General features: G+C 38.2%; 1 protein-coding gene across 2 annotated transcripts in view; it reads right to left on the reverse strand.

The window, feature by feature from the left end:
- The window catches only part of pik3cb (phosphatidylinositol-4,5-bisphosphate 3-kinase, catalytic subunit beta), a 115,098-nt gene extending 96,829 nt beyond the window's left edge, over window positions 1-18,269 (reverse strand). For both annotated transcript variants that reach the window (XM_036562384.1, XM_036562382.1), the window contains exon 1: window positions 17,770-18,269. The gene's annotated coding sequence lies outside the window, so the exon portion shown is untranslated. The remainder of the gene's footprint in view (window positions 1-17,769) is intronic.
- Window positions 18,270-18,702: the final 433 nt, after the last annotated feature.

The raw sequence follows: 18,702 nt of genomic DNA on the forward strand, positions 1-18,702 counted from the left end.
GTTATTATGGACACACAGATTTTTATGGCTGACACTGATTTCTTTACAGCCAAATTGGCAGACGGACAATTTATATTATCCTTTTTTTTTTATTTATTTGAAAACCTTCACTATGCAGGGTAAATGGACACATGAAAGACAGCAGCACATTTCCAGTAGACTCTAATAAAGTACTATATTTAAAGTTAGACATAACTGGCTGTTTTGCATAATGACTAGTTTAATTATGCCATAGCATTTTGGTTTAGGTGTAGCAGCAGCAGCATTCAAATACAGCACAAGTGCACTTACCTGCCTCATGCTATTTACATCAAAAAAACTTTAACACTGATCAGCTAAATTAAAAAGAATAAAACAGCCAATTGCAGATTTTGTGTCGAACAAGAATCGGCTTATTCCAACTGTACATCCCTTCTTTTTTAGCACTATAGAACTAACAGGTTAACAGGGCCACACGCAAGACAGGTTCAAGGTTTGTAAATTTATGCTTTGTTGACAAATTTGGAGAATAATGACGCAAACCTGAGAATGTGACATCAAACCGGCATGTGAGGGAAAGCCAGAACCTAACCTGTTCTAAGACTATCAAACACGCATTATCAGGGATGTAGGAAGTGGGGATGCCATCTGAAATCAGCACCCCCTGATTTCAGACTGCAGTTAAGCCAGCCACCTTTCGTCAAAACACAGTTAAACAAGCCGCATGTATCATCAGAGTGTGCAAGTACTACACACTGAGCGCTAAGAATCACAGCACATGCAGACCAAAGTTAGAAAAAAGCCCTTTGTTTGTGTCAGAAGTCAAATTCAGCACTTTATAAAATGATTCAAATAAGTAGTTCATAAAACCAATAGATACCAGGTCAGAGTTTATCATACTATGTACATATGAACTACAGTGCTTTTTAAGTAATTTAAGTAATTGGCAGCCAAAATTCATACATTTGTCAACTGTATTTTAATGAAGAGTTAAAACATAGTTAGAAACATCATAAGATGGTCATTTCTAAAAAGTAGTTCATAAAACCAACATATCACTTAAGAGTTTAATATATTACATTTTTATAATATACATTTTTGAAATTTTTAACTTTTCACTTTCACCAGGATTTTTTCCTTAACCAGTATCTGCTTTATTGTTTGCAGCACCAGCTAACAAGTTAGTGTAGAACCCTTTCTCCCAAAGGCATTCCTGTGCACTATTCCTCTATTGTCCAAAGGTCAATCTGCAAACCAAGACGACTGACTCAGCCACCCATTTCAGTAGCAGGAGAAGGCTTTGAGTTGCCAATCCAAAAATGTAGCCTAGAATCCAAGTCTGGTCTATACATTTTCCATAAAGAATCTGTCATCTCGGTTCCTGGTGTCCGACACTATTTATTGGAAAATGACTGTTTCGTGTGTTGAGTTGTACTTACTATGAAATTACACTGACAAATATGAGGAAACTGTCTGACAATTGCTTAAAAATGCTACTGCAGAATCACTTAATATTTCATATAAGCATCGTATGGTAAGACTCTGAACTGATAACCTATATCTAGTCTTGGGTGAATTACTGGAAATGATTTCATAATGTGTTGGAGTTCATGTATGTTTAAGTTAGACTGACCTGACAAATGTAAAGGCTTTGACTTCCAAATATTAAAAATGCTGCAATAAATCATTTTACAACTCAAACATCACCTGCATGCCACTGACCCTCCTGTTGATGCTGCTGCACAGACTCAAATTATTTAAATCATAGCCAGTGCTTAACCTGCTTTTTTTTTATATTTTACACTCGTGTTAAAATCTTATTCTCTGTTCATATTGCTCTTTTGCTATTGTTTGCTATCTGGTGTCGACCAGAGAAGGATGGGTTCCTCTTTTGGTTCCTCTCAAAGTTTCTTCCTCTTACTCTTAGGGAGTTTTGCCACTGTCACCACTAGCTTGCTCATGGGGGCTTGGACACGGATTTTTCTGTAAAGCTGCTTTGCAACAATGCCTGTTACCCATCACATATATGCTGCTTAAAACTTCAACACCCCCCAACTTAAAACACCTTCACGTGTCCCTGCAAATTATGTTCTTTGCAAACATAAAACATGAGTATGAAATACAACAGCCTTCTACAAATACACAAGAAACATTGTGCATCATTACACTTACTACAATGTGACTTCTGGCAAAACTCTGGATGATTTTCAAGATCGATTGTACAGAGCTGTAGCCTACACTGGTCAGTCAGATTTAAACTTGTCCAAAGTCAAGTGAATGGTGCAGGAGTGACAGAAAGACAGAAGTGAACCTGTTCTAGAGTGTGTTAAGCTGTAACCTGCTGACTTGTATGTATGGTTTCACTATACTATCTACCATTTGCTTGTTTACTTTTTGGCTAATAATGTTACAGAGGGAGCTAATGTTTTAGTTTTTGTTTTGCTACATCTCAGGCATAACCTAATTATATTTTTTTTCAGCTGGCAACAGATAAAGCTCCTTTTCCTCTTACCTTGCTGTGGACTGAATGACTATGAAACGTCCATATCACTACTGATAGGTTTACGACTGTTTAGTAGGAATGTAAAAGTTCTGAACCCAAACTTAACAGCCAATAATTCCAGCAACAGTCGGTACCAAACTCTTCCCTACCTCTGACCAAGCTCAAGCAATAATAAAGACAATAGGCTGATTCACTGCGTTAGATACGAAGCCTTTGCAAAATTTTGGACAATGACAGATTCCGATTAAATGTGCTTGAGCCCCAGTATGAAATTCCAAGCACATCACTTTTCAGTATACACATGGTGCTAAAGATGTACCAAGAAACAAATGCAAAACTTTGTGAAAAGCTGAGAAAGTCCCAATTCACTGCGATTACAAGAGCTAGCGAGACATCATAAGATGTTTTAGCCACTATTCTCTTGATAAAAAGCAAAATTGAAAACAGAGTGATAGTTACATTTATTTTATTTGATGTTTACATTTCATTTACTTGCTGATTGGTACAACTGCGCTCTCTCTCTCTCTCTCTCAATGTTTCCATTTATTGATTCCTGTTGATGCTTTATTCTAGCTGCTGAAGTTTACTTTTTTTTTTTACTTTGTTTTGCAACAATTTTGTAAATAGAACTTTCAAAAGTAATTGCAAAGGCTTCTCTTGCATTAAACATGTATAATGTGTTATGTGAGGTTCTGAGTTGATTACATTTTTCCATGCTGAATCAAGACACAAACGGGACCATGGTCCAGAAGGACCAAACTGAACTATGAATGAGTGAGTCATTACACCTTTAGTGTTTGAGTTTATTGTTCCCAAATTATTTATAAATTTTTTTATTTATAGTTTGATACTATGCAGACCACCAACACAGGTTTGGAGTGTAAATTTTAGGAAATAACTGCAGTTAAAAGTGCATACGCAAAATGTACACATAAATACATATTGTTTAGCCCTACTGTTATGCATAACCACTTTCTCTGACAGACACTGGCAACAATATGGAACATACTGGACACAGCGCCACTAGTCATGGGCTGAAGATACCACAAAAATAAGTATGGGTTAACAGCTCAGAGGCTAGGCTGAAAAACAGTGGCAATACGCAAGTATATAGCACTTAAATGTTTTTTTTAACCTTTAGTTGCTTGTTTTTAAGCTAGAAGTGCCATGAATAATACTGAACTTGGTGCAGGAAAATAACTGTACAGAGCTGTTAGTTTGGCTCCAACCTATGACATACATAACAATAATATATAATAACCATATATAGTTAATCTACAACCAATTTCCTAACTAGAGACAGGAACAAATCTGGCATAGGTTGTCCAAACAGCAAAGAGCTCTAATGTGATGTGACCACAAATTCATGAACACAAGTACAGTAGATTGTGTTGACTTATTCTTTCTATCTGCATAGTTCCATCACAGTTTAAAATACAAACTTAAAAACCTTTTAACTTCAGCTAAAATCAAGATAAATATGTTCCTGTTCACAATGACCATGTAGTGGTCAAGACAACCCTTTGCATTTCAAAAGTCTAAGTCGGGCCAGAATTGTTGAAATACTTAAGCATTTATTTGTTAGTATGGTTTTGTTTTAGTATAACGCTGCACATTTGCACATTGACACTGAAATGGACATAAGCGCAGCCAGTGTGGACTAAAACATTGATTACAAGCATCTTCTCCATCAGACAGATAACAAAGGTAGGTAGTTGATAAGGTGTTGCTAAGTGTTTGCCATGGTAGCCAAGGTGGTTGCTATGGTGTTGCTAGGCAGTTGCTATGGTATCTAGAGATGAAACGATATTAAAACTTCATATCACGATTATCATGACCAGAATTATCACGATTATCGATATTATCGCGATATTGTTCAAAAGTGTTGAATAGTAAAATAAATAAATAAATAAATAAATAAATAAATAAATAAATACTTATACACAAACTGAAATTCGTTTCACCATTACTATTATTATTATTATTATTATTATTATTATTATTACTGTTGTAAATTATTATTATTACTGCTGTACTTATTATTATTATTATTATCATCAATTACAATAATTAGGGATTTCCCTGCATAGAGAATTAAATCTCCACCAACTCTGAGGTGGGTCTTAATGGAAAATTATTACTTCTAAGAAGTGTTGCACTCAGGGGATTTCTGTCCTAACTGCAACTGCAGCATTATTGTGCCGTTGTGGCGCTGTACCCCTAATCAACACAGTGCAACAGGAAAAACAGCCAAAATCACAGAGGAATTGCATGACCGTGCTGTGAGCTGCAGACAGTGTAGAACTCACACAGTGTGTCTCCACCTGTTGAGCTGCTTCTCTAAAAGCATTTTAAAACTAAAACATAACTTAAAATTAACATGCATCTGAGCTGTGGCAGAAACACTCCTAAAGTTTAATCTCTGAAACTCTGCTTTTCCCAAAAGCGGCACACAGCGTTTACTCGCGCAAGGTCCCGTCTCAAAGCACACTATCTTCCCTATGTAGTGCACTTTGTAGATCATGAAATAGCAAATCCTTCACCCAAAGAGTGCGTGAAATGTTCGACTAAGTCATCTATAATCAACATTAACAACCGGTTACAAATTCCCTATTTAAAACTCAACTGCTTGTTAATGATGATCGTGTTTGTTTGAAAAGTAGCGCACTATGAAAGGGACACAGTGATTTGAGACGGTGTTATTCTCTTCTCAGAAAGTAAACACTGCAAGCCAGAAAGGGGAGCTGTGCAGATTGAACCTCTGCAGCGTCTCGTTCCAGAACTTGTGTGACTGTTAACTCAGAGCTCATTTTGGAGACACTGCTCCACAGAAATATGTGTTAAAAGCTTTAGTTTCGATTCACAGTTGATTCACCGATTGTTTTTTTTTGTTTGTTTGTTTGTTTTTTTTTACGCTAAAAGCTTCATTTTATATTATTAACGAACCATAAGCATAAGTTAAACCACACAAACACTGACATTTCTTCTATTGCGAAGTCTCCACAGACTTCTCCGTTAAAGTTAACCTTGCATTCTCTAAAAAGTAGCAGGTGGTGGTCGCGAAGATGACTCGTAAGGTTTGATGTGTTGCCCCCTTTCGCCGCTATTTTCTTTCGGCCTGTTCTGCAGACAGGGTGGTCATCTGCAGACAGGGTGGTCATCTTCAATTAACTTTCCTTCTGCATCCTTATAAAACCCAAAACATGATCAAACGTCAGACTTGGTCTTCATAGAAGGCTGAAATATCTCCGAATCTCTGTCACTACATTCCGCCATGTTCTCTCTTCTCTCCCTCTCACCCCCCCCCCTTCCCCTCTACGCACACACACACACACACACAGAGCTGCGTCTGAGAGATGATTCTGCCTTTGTTTGACTCTGTAAAGCGAGTTTTTCACACCGCGGTAATCAACCACGGTTTTAACGATACTTTAAAGTTCAAACGGTACTACTAACCGTCGTTAATTTTACCGCGGTTTACCGTGAAATTGCTGTGATGTCCCACGTAGTTGGTAAATTGCTACTGGGCAGTTGCCATGGTGTATGGGGTGTTTCGTAAGTCGTTCATACAATTTGGCTAAGTGGTAGCTACGTCTTGTTGAAAATGAATGGAAGTCTATGTGAGGAACAAGCGATGAAAAAAACGACACAGTGCGGGTCAGTATGGCTTTGGATTAGAGCTTGGGGACCTGCCCTGAGTAAGTACATGTACTTTGGTGGCGGTCCGGAAAAAACGGCACATGGAGGAGTACAGGTCAGTATGGCTGTGGATTAGAGCTTGGGGCCCTGCCCTGAGTGAGTACATGCATTTTGGTAATTGTTGGGCAAAGGAAATAACAGGGCTTGCGCGAGGGCGAAAAACAAATGGGAGTCTATGGGAGAAACGAGGCATGGGGAAAAAAAAAAAAACAACAAAACAAACAGATGAGTGCGGGTCAGAACAACATTGAATATATGCCCTGAGATAGTGTATGCAAAATAGTGTCTTTCTGTCAAAAAACAGTAGATTCTCATGTAGTTTGCCACCCCATTCATGCCAATGGGAAAAACTCCGCAAAATTTCATTGATATTCGTAATCCGTGCATCTGATCAAAAAGCTGTACACAAGCACACATCACACAATCAGAATGGACAATCTGGAGTTGTGACGGTGTTAATATCTCGAAAACTGCAGGACGAGTTATACCGCTAAAATCCGACAGAAAAATAAGAATAATAAAAGAGAAGAATAATATAAATTCGATAACAACATAGTTGCAGATTGCAACCATAATAACCTTTTCTGGTTATGATAGCTGGAAAAAGATACTATGGAAAAACAAAGTCTTCTTGACATTTCATTTCCATTGTCTTAATGGTATGACTGACAATGAAAACAGAATAACAATCACCCATTTCCAAGTGCATTTCTTCACTGCTGCGCTCTAGCTCTGCCAAATTTAAATGTATTTGCAATCCTGTTTGCAAATGAATTTTTTCTTCGTGAACCAGGCACTCCTGTGGCACGCTGTGGGTGGGACAATGGGAGGGCCTTTTTAGTGTGGGAGTATGTTTTAAGAGGAAGTGACTGACAGTACTGGCAACCCACAAAGCCAGCTAATGCAATGGTTATCAATGAAAAACAACTAACTTTAATGAGCAGTTAAACTATAGGTGTTTAGCTTATTCTGCTTAAATGACGAAGATGAAGTCAATATCGCCAAAATGTAACTGCTGCACCATGTAAGGCAGCATGGGAAAAAGCTGGCAAATGTCTTAAGGAAGCAATGGTAAATATATCTGCGACTCACATGTCTACAATTACATTCTGTGCATTGGAAATTATTAAACCAGAGGGAACACGTAAATAAATGTGAGCTGAACAAGTATCTAACATGGCTCGGTGGCCAAATAAAGTTATCTAGCTTCTCTTTCAAATGTGTAGTGCATGTGTTGTAATGGCACTATTTTGTTAGAGTGCAGAGTGCATTGATATGTTGTGAGACTTTATAGCTTGTTTACAATCTGAAGGAGAGCCTGACCACATGGGATTTTTAAGACAGATACTGATTTTGATATTTGTCCACACCAAGATAACATGATATAAAGCAGTTTAAAAAATGATTGCAAATTTAGGATGCACACTACAGTGTTACGAACACCAACATCCACCATATTATTGTTGAATTAATTGAATGATTATTTTATGTTTGCCTGAAAGTACCAGCTTTCCACATTACTGCAACAAAAGCAGGGTGACATGAATGCTGCCAGGCTTATTTAAGATAAGAGGAGAAGTACAGAGGATATTTTTATAATTATTTAAATAATACATTTCATGTGACAATAATCAGCTTACCACGAACACTGATAACCTCTTTCATGGGGTACTCTGCTCTGCAACCACAACACTCATAATGTGGCTGAAGGATCTGTCTCCTGCCTATTTCTTTTTTAATTGTCACTTATCGGCAGTTATAAACACTGATATTGATTTCTCTGCAACTAGCTCATACCAGCTGTGAACACTGGCATGACGATTTAGCTGTCAGGCTCTAATGTGAAGCCAGCAATAGCCACAACACTCACTTTTCATGTGGAAGTGATTCTTGATCAACTAGGAGAGTTTGCGGCTGCAAAAGCACCAATCCTCCCCTTGGAATTATAAGGTTCTATCTGCATTCTGAGCAGTTTTGAGATATTAAAGCTTTTGCATTCTAAATGGCACAAAAAAATTTGTGGAACAAGTCTGTGTCATACATAAAAAGGACAGACACCCTAAATGTATTCTAAATGTACAATATCAAAATCCTATCAAATTTGTAAATTAGTTTTCAATTGCAAACAGAACCTTCCTATCCTTCCTTCCAATCCTAAGAACTCAATTTCTGTTTGAAATGATAAGGTTCTAACTGACAAAACATTAAAAGAAGCAGTGATTTTCAAGGTTCACAACTAGGCTACTCATAATTAGTTTTAAAACATAAAATTAGTGTTCTAGCAAAGTGCCTACATTTATTAAAATGAAAAAGGTCAATGCTAAGTATTTTGTCCAGTGCAGAGGTCAATTTTAGGTAGAACCATTAGTTTAAGTGTCCTTTAGCTACGGTAATAAACTGTCCCAGCAAGTAAGTGTAGCAGGTCAGTCTAAAGGCAGAGTGAGGTTTTGTTTTATATCAGAAATGTAACTCTAATGAGCCAAAATGTCTTATTTTGGGGGAAAGAAAAAAAAAAAAGCTGGATGAATGAATGAAATTATGTTGTAATTAAGACCAATTATTTCAAATGTTCACTATTTAAAGCTTGATATTTATTAAATTTAAGACAGTAAGAGTTATAAAAAAGAACTATAAGGAGACAGGCAGCATTTCAGCAACATGTTTTATAAACTTGGACATACAAATATATAAACTTCACAATTGTCAAGCGATTGCAGAACATTTCAAAATAATGCAACAACTCAATTCAACTCAACAATTAAAACAGATAATTTCATCTCATTTTCATAAAATGCCTCTAACTCATCAAGTTGGCAGATTCTGAGCCCTATAGCCTTAGCTCAGTTTTTCAACAAAGCACTATAATACTGTCCATCTGCAAGCCACATACATACATACATACATACACATACACACACACACACACACACACACACACACACGTATCATATGTGACTCCTGTGCTCCTTTTTCCACAGTCACTGAGCAGCGCAGTGACATGCCAAAGAAGCAGAACCTGATTGGTCTTCTTGTGTGTGTTCGAAGTACTGACTGGCTCACAGATAGAACTTTATAGAACTACATTATATAGAAAAGATAGAAGCTTTTTGTTTTCTAAATAAAGACTCCAAAAATGCAACTTGAAAAAACTACCTCACATAAAGTTAAAAATTTGCCACAGAATAAAAATGTGAGAATAACTCAGTATTGACAAAAATGTCAGATAGAACTTTAGAATTCCAAGGGGACGCAATATTAGTGACACTGTCACCAGCTTTCGGCAGAGGCTCACAGGACAGGTGGAGGAACAGTGGTGCTGGATCAACACATTCTAGTGCTTTCCCTGATTTAACAAATCTGTTACAAATAGTCAACAGAGTTAACAAGCTGCTGCTTTGTGTGGAAGTTATTATCAACTGACTAGGAGAGCTTGTAGCCAGGTACCAGTGTTAGTGACATCATGACCGGAGGCTCACAGAAGAGTCAGAGAAACACTGTCCTGCACATTTTAGTGTTTGACATTAAAATGCAATTGCAAACAGTATTACAAATTTCAAGTTTGACAAAACGCATATTTTGCGATTAAATCTGAATTATGTCAATGCACATTCACATTGGAAATACAACTGTAAAAAAGCAGCATTTAAAACAGTTTGTACATGACTCATCAGACTAGCTAACTACCTAGTCAAGTGACCTTTACATGATTTTGTCTTTGTGTGCTGCTTGTGTTGCCACGTTCTCCTGTAATTGGGGCTGGACCTGGCTATTCAACGATTCGGATATTCGTTCGTTGAGTAGGTATTCGGTTTTTAATTTTGGGATTCTGATATTCGAGTTTTTTTGGCTAAATGTAGGCTGTCAATAAAGGCAAACTGTAAATACTGTAATGTTTGAAGATTCCTGGGGAGAAACAGACGTCTCCATGTGCTATTGTCCGTAAAAAAGCTTTATTTTTAATGTGCTGAAAATAGCCTTAAGGGGAAAACACAGTCTCTTTAGCACTAACAGCCAAAAACACAGCCCTCTGCTCTATCCAGAAAACCACACCATTCAGGCTCTTCAACATAAAAGTCCTTGTATGAATGAACCTAAAACAGCCCAACATAAACCACAGCACATTATGTGGAAATATATACAACCTCAGCTCAGGAGCCTGACATCCCACTCACCCATTATGAAAATCATTCCAGAATTTTATTGTAAATGTACAAGAAAAGAATACATGATGTAGTGCTTCTACTTCTGCAGCACAAAAAAGTACAAAGATCTGGATCAAAATGGAAGCTCTTCAGATGTCAATATTTTAAAATGTGTTTGTTTAGCCTAAGGTGTTAGGCTAAGATAATTAATAAGAAAAGGCCTTCTTTAACAGCATAAGATCAACCTTATAACCCTTTGCTTGTAGTTCATAATCACCAAAAATCTTACCATTTATAACCTTAAGGATGAAATTATTATTCATCTTCTTATCAGAAAGGTGGAAATCACGTACTAACAATGTAGGTAATGCATGTGGTCTGTTGTAACATCTCAGTGAATTTTGGGTTAAACGCAAAAGAGGCAGCCCAAACAATGGACAGTATTCAATGTATCTTCAAGTTTCTCTGTGGATAGAGTGACAATTCAAGAGAGTAACCGAAGGGCAACATCCCTTGTGTTTTCTTCAACTTCTGGGACACCATGCAATCGTAACCCGACATCTTACTTTGTAATCACCGTGTTCCAGACATGCCTTCTTTAAGGCAGCATTTCTTTCCAAAGGCTTTCTACCTGCCTAGTTAGAGACTAGGTGACTTTTATTTTCTTTTATACTGGCAGCTCTAAATTCAACATTATTGTAAATATTCACAACAGCAAGCGCATTCTCTTTCAAGCCAGGGTCACAGTACACTACTTTTACCCCGATTTTAGCCCCGTTTCTCAGTCTGGCCGAGTCTGTGCTAGTTGGCTCTAGCCTGCAGATTTTTGGATCAGTCGGAATCGACAGTTGGAGAGAGAACTGAGTAGTGTGCGAGGGGCATAGACTCAGATGTTTGGCCTCCTAATTGCGTTTCAGACCAGTCGGAGTATATGAAACAACTGATTTTTTTCAACCAAGCGTGATCTAGTAGTGTATATTGATCAATGACTCAATCTGAACAGACTCCTGCGATAACCAATGAAAACTAGGAGCGCAAAAGGAGAAAATACAGCAAGTAAACAAAAAGTTGGCAAAAAGTCACTTGTGTATGGACTGAAGCTTTTTTAATGAGCTAAATTTAAGGCACTAGTACAATCGAGTTTATGTTCATTTAAAGCTTTTTTTTCAAAAAATAAATAAATAATAAAAAAAAATAATAAAAAAAAAAGACAACACTGATCACATTTTTAAATCCACGACCCTCACTTAAACATGTTTACCTGCTGGGTAAATGGCGGAGAAAGCAGCAGCAGCAGTGAGCTCATCCACTTTTGTGTATTTGGGTCATGGGTTCGCAAGAGTTCAACAAGTTCTGTTCGGTTCAGCAACAGTTTAAGAGTTGAGTAGTGTGTAATGCCAAGTTGTTTAGTGTTTTTGCTCAGGTTTGCCTTAAGAAGGCCTTCACTGGTAACAGTGAAAAAGCCAACAAAGATGATTCTTCGTTTGCTTTGTTGCTGCCTCTTTGGTTTTGTGAGGTAATTGCTTCATCAGCTTTGCGAACCAGCATGGAAGTTTCAGCAAACTCCGCAATATCCTCATCTTCGCAAGCCTGCTGCATGGCAGCTAAAATATAGTCTTCCATATTGCTTTTTTGTTGTAACACCAAGTTAATGTTACTTAAAACTCACCTGAAAACTTCTCCTTAAAGTTTGTGCGCTCAAGTCAGATGAAAAAGGAAGACAGTTCTCATTTATACACTTTCTGCAGGCCTTTCTCCAGTTCAAATTTACTGCTCCTGCGAAATGTGTAACTGCTCCGCCACCGTCTTAACTTGCTCTCCCATATGCTTTCAACACAGGCGTCAGGCGCAGATTCTCTGAACGACTTTTCTAGACAAGAGCACCAGCAACAGTGCAGCTGAGGTTCAGGAATAACTTCAGCAAACCACACTTCCCCATAATGGAAAACCCTTTGGAGTACTCCTGTTCCTTTGACTAAGCAAGAATTCCAATGTCTGGCTAGGCCATCACCAGTACCCAAAGTGAATGATTTTTTTTTCCTTGGCTTGTGAAATGGTACCTTTAGCATTTTTACTCAAGTGCTGTTTTGCATTCAAGATTTACCAGATTCACTAGAGAATAACTCTAAATCCAAATACCTGGAAGCAGCCTGAGAAGAGCACATCATTGCTTCAATAATATACAGTCCCTAAATGCAAGTGTTTCCCCATACGAAAGCAGAGTAGGAGAAACACGTCTCATTCATTTCATTTTGTACATTTCTGTACATCCAAGGCAATGTTCTTAAAAATGAAGACTCGACACACAGACAAATTGCTTCAGCAAAGAAGGACAGTGGTGGCAAGTCAAAGCTTACCAACAGATATAAACATACATTTAACTGGATATTTGTTAAAACAATACAAAACTATAGCCTCAAAAATTGCCACAGATTAGAGTCAGCACTTCTCTGACTCAGTCAGAGCAAAACTCTGTGACTCCAGTTCAGTTTCAAAATTAGCATTTACAGCAGAGCCTCCTTTTGAAAACTGTTTGCATCCAAGAAAGCACTCCATGAGGACAAACATTAGATTAACTGAATGGGCGAGAAACATTTTTTATATCGCAAAAACAGGGATTTAGAATCTCCTCCAAAAGTATTTGAAGGGCAAGGCCAATTCTTTTGTTTTTTGCGATACACAGAAAACATTTGGGTTTGACATTAAAAAATGAATGAGACAATAGATCAGAACTTCAGATTTTACTGCCTGATATTTAAATCTTGATGCATTAAGTAACTTAGAACATGACAGTTTTTGTTTAGACCCAAATGAGCACTGGAACAGTTTTTTTTGTTGCTTAGGTGTGCCCTGTGAAGATGGCATTTGTTGTCAAAAGGATAAACCAACATAAAGACCAGAGTACAGCATATGAAAGAAAAGCAAGCCTCTCTCTCTCCCAGAAAAACAACAGCGGTGCAAGAGCATGCATTTTACCTCCTGAATAGGAGACTAAAGGTAGAAACCACCCAAAACACACAACAACTGAAAGAAGCTGCAGTAAAACCCTGAGAACCAAAACAAGAATGCTACAGTCTGGTCATGTCAGTGGGTCACCGGCTTACTGCAGTTATTGCAAGCAAGGGATATGCAACCAAATATTAAGAGTCATTTACCTTAATGATTTATTTGTTCCTATAATTTTGCTCAGCTGAACACTGGGTGGTCTGCCACCAAAGGTGCCATGTTCTAAATTGTTTAACACATCTAGATGTAAATATCAGGAAATTAAAGCTAAAATAATAATCTACTGTCTCATTCATCCTTTGATCTCAAACCCAAATGTCTTCAGTGTATAGCAAAACAAAACAATTGGCCTTGTTGTTCCGGTACTTTCAGGGGAGACTGTAGGTGAGGCCTTGTGGACAGTTTCATTCTGAATTCATAGCGTGCATGAGCTTCTTATGGTCCCAGAGATTTGTAATTAGGCCACAAGAGAGATTTCAACTCAATGAATGCAATTTGTGGACATTTTCACGACACATTTTCTTCTCTGCTCACGAACCATTGAACATTCATAACACATCTTATTTTTTCTCATTAGAAATGGCTGGCAGAAGCAAGGTGTTTAAGAACACAGGGACTCTTTCCCAATTTATAGGCTACCATTTTGTTGTGTTTAAATTCAGACATACAACTCTTTTGGGATTGCTTCATGAATTTATACAGTTTGTCAATTTAAGAACTTTATGATTGACATTAGTTAATTACCATTGATACAACTGCAGCTGTTATGACAATTTTCTACAGCAACACAAAACAACTGTTTTTTTTTCCTTTTTCCTAAGATCTTGCTATATTTGCTTTATCACTGCAATTCTGTTTTTTTGACAAAGCTGTTGAAGTTACTACAAGCTAGGAGTGGGCAATATGGCAAAATATCATCATGATACTATAAGACATTTGCACGATTTAATTAAACAGGTCACATTATGTAGTAAATTATTGATGATCCACAATATGCTTAGAAAAGCAAGGATAAATAATTTTCATTTTGCCCACCCCTACTACAAGCATGTTGTGCATGGAAAATTCACTTTCTACTTCACGTACTTTCTGCAAGGACATCATCATGATTGCATGCACATTTGGAGGTTAGTTCAAAACCCCCAAGAATTCACAGAATTAGGGGTGACTCGATACTACTTTTTCATGCCCGATACCACAACCTTGAGTGTCTACAGATACTTTTTTTTTTCTTTTAATACATGTGTCTGGATGCAGTTTGCTTGACCTAGCCATCTAAATAATCTCGCTCAAACTGTGAAACAAATATTCTGCTCTCCCAAAAAAAGAAATACATAGCCCACAACATGATTCAGTTATGCAATACTGCTGCTTCTTGTTATTGAAACTGTTTACACAAATTTTTGGCAGCATTTTTTAATGGCTGGCACAATTTAAATTCAAAATGAAATTTAAAGTGCAACTTTGTGGAAAAGATATCAAGTTAGCTGCATTACTAACTCCACACAGCTGACATGATGACTGTGCTGCTAACAGGTCTCACGAAGTGCTGTTCATGTGACACATGCCGCTCATCTTTCTCAGGACTTGAGCTGTAAACATTGTCCATAAAAGGGCAAACAAGAGAGTTGCATCAGATTCAGTTAGAATTTCATGAATCATGTGAATTTGAGGAGGGACTGAATCGGATGCATATTTTCGAGATGTGCCTTCAGGTTGCTAATGCTGAAATGGCAGGCTAACAACAAACTTACATTGCTTGCATACAACTTTATCTCAAGGTTCCATAATTTTGCCGTCTACTGACCTTAAAGTACTGCCTTTCCAAACGGCACTTTTTAGATTGCTCGGAGTGCAAAACACTCTCTCTAAGGCCGACTTAGGTGATGATTGTTTTTGAATGTCTTACATTTAATTTTAAATCATGAAAGTGATGGGTGACTCCCATCAGTCATGCAGTGCGTTTAGTACAGTGGCCCTGGCTTACGCAAGAACTCGCAAGGCAGACAGCTGCGGTAATGCTGCTTTTTTCACATTTAAATATTAATTTTCACAATCAAATATCTGTTTTTGTTTTTACAATTCGATTATATAATCTAATTTAGAATATTCGTTGACGGCCGTAATTGTGATGAATCTTGCTCAAAGTTTGGTTAAGCTTTTATGTGATAGTTTAGGCTAACAGATCATATCAGATTATACTTTTTCCTTTCTGATACCGATACTGAGTATTGGATCGGCACACCCCTACAACGAAAATATGTGTACCGCTGCCCTACTCTGTAATACTGTCTAGCTCAGAGATCTTCAAATCCAGACCTCGAATCTAGTTTCTGGTCCTGGACTTTTTAATAGCTGACAAATAAGTTTCATCAACAGTTCAGTTAATGACAAGCACCAGGAACCAGGTTAAACACTTCAGATGCAGCCTATGTTGGAATTTCTTAAGAAACACCCGCCTGAACAATGCCTTTTCAAATACAAGCACTAAAATGAGTCATAAAGGCAAGATGTGCCAGATCCAATAGTTTTTTTCCCATTCTTGCAGACCTGTGAAATACAGTCCCATGAAAAAGTGCTAATTTTCTCACATTCTACACGAGACACCCTATGCCTATACACCCTATACATATGCTACATGAGAGTTTGCTGGTGCCAACCTCTAATCAGATGGATGAGAAGAACAAACTTCCTACGACGGATGAGAAGAGCAAACCTCCCCCCTCCTATCCTCACAACTTTCTACAGAGGCACCATAGAGAACATCCTGACCAGCAGCGTCCCAGTATGGTATGGCAGCTGCACCGCCTCAGAGCAGTAGTTCCTCCAGAGAGTGGTGAGGACGGCAGAGAGAATCATTAGAACCCCACTTCCATCCATACAAGATCTCTACCTGTCACGCTGCCTCAGCAGAGCCACCAAGACAGTCAGTAAACCCACCCACCCTGCCCATGGACTGTTCAGCCTTCTGCCCTTTGGCAAACGCTATCGCTGCATGCGGTGCAAGACCACCAGACTCAGCAGGAGCTTCTTCCCACAGGCCATCAGACTACTCAACTCCCTCTAACAACCACACACCACACTGGCCTATCAAGACTGCTGAACTCCTGAACATACACACAAACTGTCTGAACACTTTGTTAGAACTCTGTCTTCTATATAAAAATGCAGCTTTTTTCTGTGCAATTTTTACAATGTTCTCATTACTTGAGCACTTTATCACTATTCACCAGTGTCAAGTTTACATTTCCTGTTACACTGTGCAATAAGACTATCACTGAGAACAATGTCCAATATTTTTTTCTATACAACGTGCAATATTTGTATGTTTTATGTCTGTCTATGATGTCTAGTATGTATATGTGGAGTTGCCTTTTATGCTATATTTATGTATATTTTTGCAGATCAGAGCTGGAGAAACGCAATCTCGTTCAGCTATGCACCACTTGTTGTATAGTCTGAATGACAAAGTTCACTTTGACATTGACTTAAACAATTTGGGTTACTCCAAGCAGATGCCTCTATAACACATTGTAACTAGACAGATAAGGTCACATGTAAAGGACGCCTTTACCATCTTATTCCTCTCGTTTGATATACATGTATACTTAAGTCTCAAACTGAAAGAAGGTGCAGGGGGATGCCAAAACGGCAGTCTAACCACAATATAAGCATTTTTCCTGCACAGTTCCCATTGACACCCCCTCCCCCCATTCGACCACTGTCTATGCTCATGTGCTGGCATGCTCTCTTCCGGACCGTAGCTTCCATGGTTCGTTCACGTCATGTCTGTACTGGCTCAGGTTTAGCTAAAAAACAGAGCGAGAAACATCGATCCGTCATGCTCCATATGCCCTGGGTGTCAAAATAGCTAGCTACACTAACTAACGTCAAGCACTATTCTGAAACTCTAGGCCTCTTGTTTGGCTAGTGCAAACAAAAACTCCACAGTATACTGACCTGTCTCAATGATGTGTCAGGTGTTAGTCTGTAACGTTAATTAGTTAAACCCACAGGCAATACATTAACCAGAGACATAAAATTATGCCTACTTGTTATGCCAAAATAAGTTAAAATAGAGAAGAGTAATTGACACTCCTAGAAAAAAATACTTTTCGATGAAGACTTAAATACGACATAACCGATTTATTTCTTGAAACACGATAAAATGGTTATGAAACAGACACGGGAGTCTTTCATTTTGAAGCGACTACAAATAGAGTAGTTAACATTGTTCTTACAGAGTAAATTAAGCAATTTCACAGTCTAAAATCTCAAGAACATTTGATCAAAACTCGTAAGTAGCAGGCTACAGGCAAGCGAGAAGACATGCTTCTTGTAAGACAAAAATATTCGCAGTTAACACGTTCTGTAATCAGACTTGTTTGACACCACGCCAACATGTTTTTATATGCGTGCTAAAAAGAGCCGGGCACTCACCTTCTGGCAGTTCGATCGATATGCAAAGTAGGAAGCGTTAGTCCACTATACGGAAATAGTCGAGTCAAAAGTGCGTCGAATAGACTCCAAAGGTCCCAGCTGCTGCAAAAAAGATGAGAAAATCGTAGGCCTTTGAGCCTCACATTTACTTTTCACCGCTATTATTCCCTACTAAACAGTGCCGCGTAAGACCCTCGTTTGATTCCTGCTTTTTCAGTGCGTGCAACGGAATAGCGTGTTCTCTTCCTTAGCACTTTCGCAGCAGGGCATCGCCGATTCTTCTTTCTGCAAGGCACATACATTCTTTGCCGTGATTTTAACCGGAAACGCAAACTTCTGAAACGCCCACGACTTGAAAAGAGAGCCACGTCCCTGTCCGGTCTCCCGGAGTTTGAGGCGTGACTTAATGAAGTCCCTGTATGCTTAACACTGCGGTGCTATATACGCAAGGGATCATGCGAGAGCTTCTCAAACCCTCTCCCCATGATGACGAAGCAGAAGAGTTCATGTGAACCTACTTTAAAAAAAAACATGGCGTTTTGGGTCTCTAGAAGTGACGTCAATTCATGAAGCAACCATTCAGATAGCTCTTATAAACAAGAAGGAAATTCTCTAAACGTACTCAGCATTGAACAGTGGAAACTGTATGCACAGGGTTATTTAGGCCTACCACATTATCATAATCTACAGCTAGGTGTTGGCATGTTACTCACATTAAACTTACATCTTTACAATCAAGGATATTCATATTAAATGTAAACTACAGATATAAGCAGTCAATAAAAACAACAACCAAACACTTATCAATCTACCTAAATCCCTCATATAGTACATACAGTAGGCATAGCTTTTTGCTTTTTTTTTTATTACTAAGACATTTAAGAGACTCAATAGATAAATGAAATTTGACTAAGAAAACCCTGAGGCATGGCT

The sequence above is a fragment of the Colossoma macropomum genome, unplaced genomic scaffold (assembly GCF_904425465.1).
Source record: "Colossoma macropomum unplaced genomic scaffold, Colossoma_macropomum, whole genome shotgun sequence".
In the NCBI taxonomy this organism is placed as follows: Eukaryota; Metazoa; Chordata; class Actinopteri; order Characiformes; family Serrasalmidae; genus Colossoma; species Colossoma macropomum.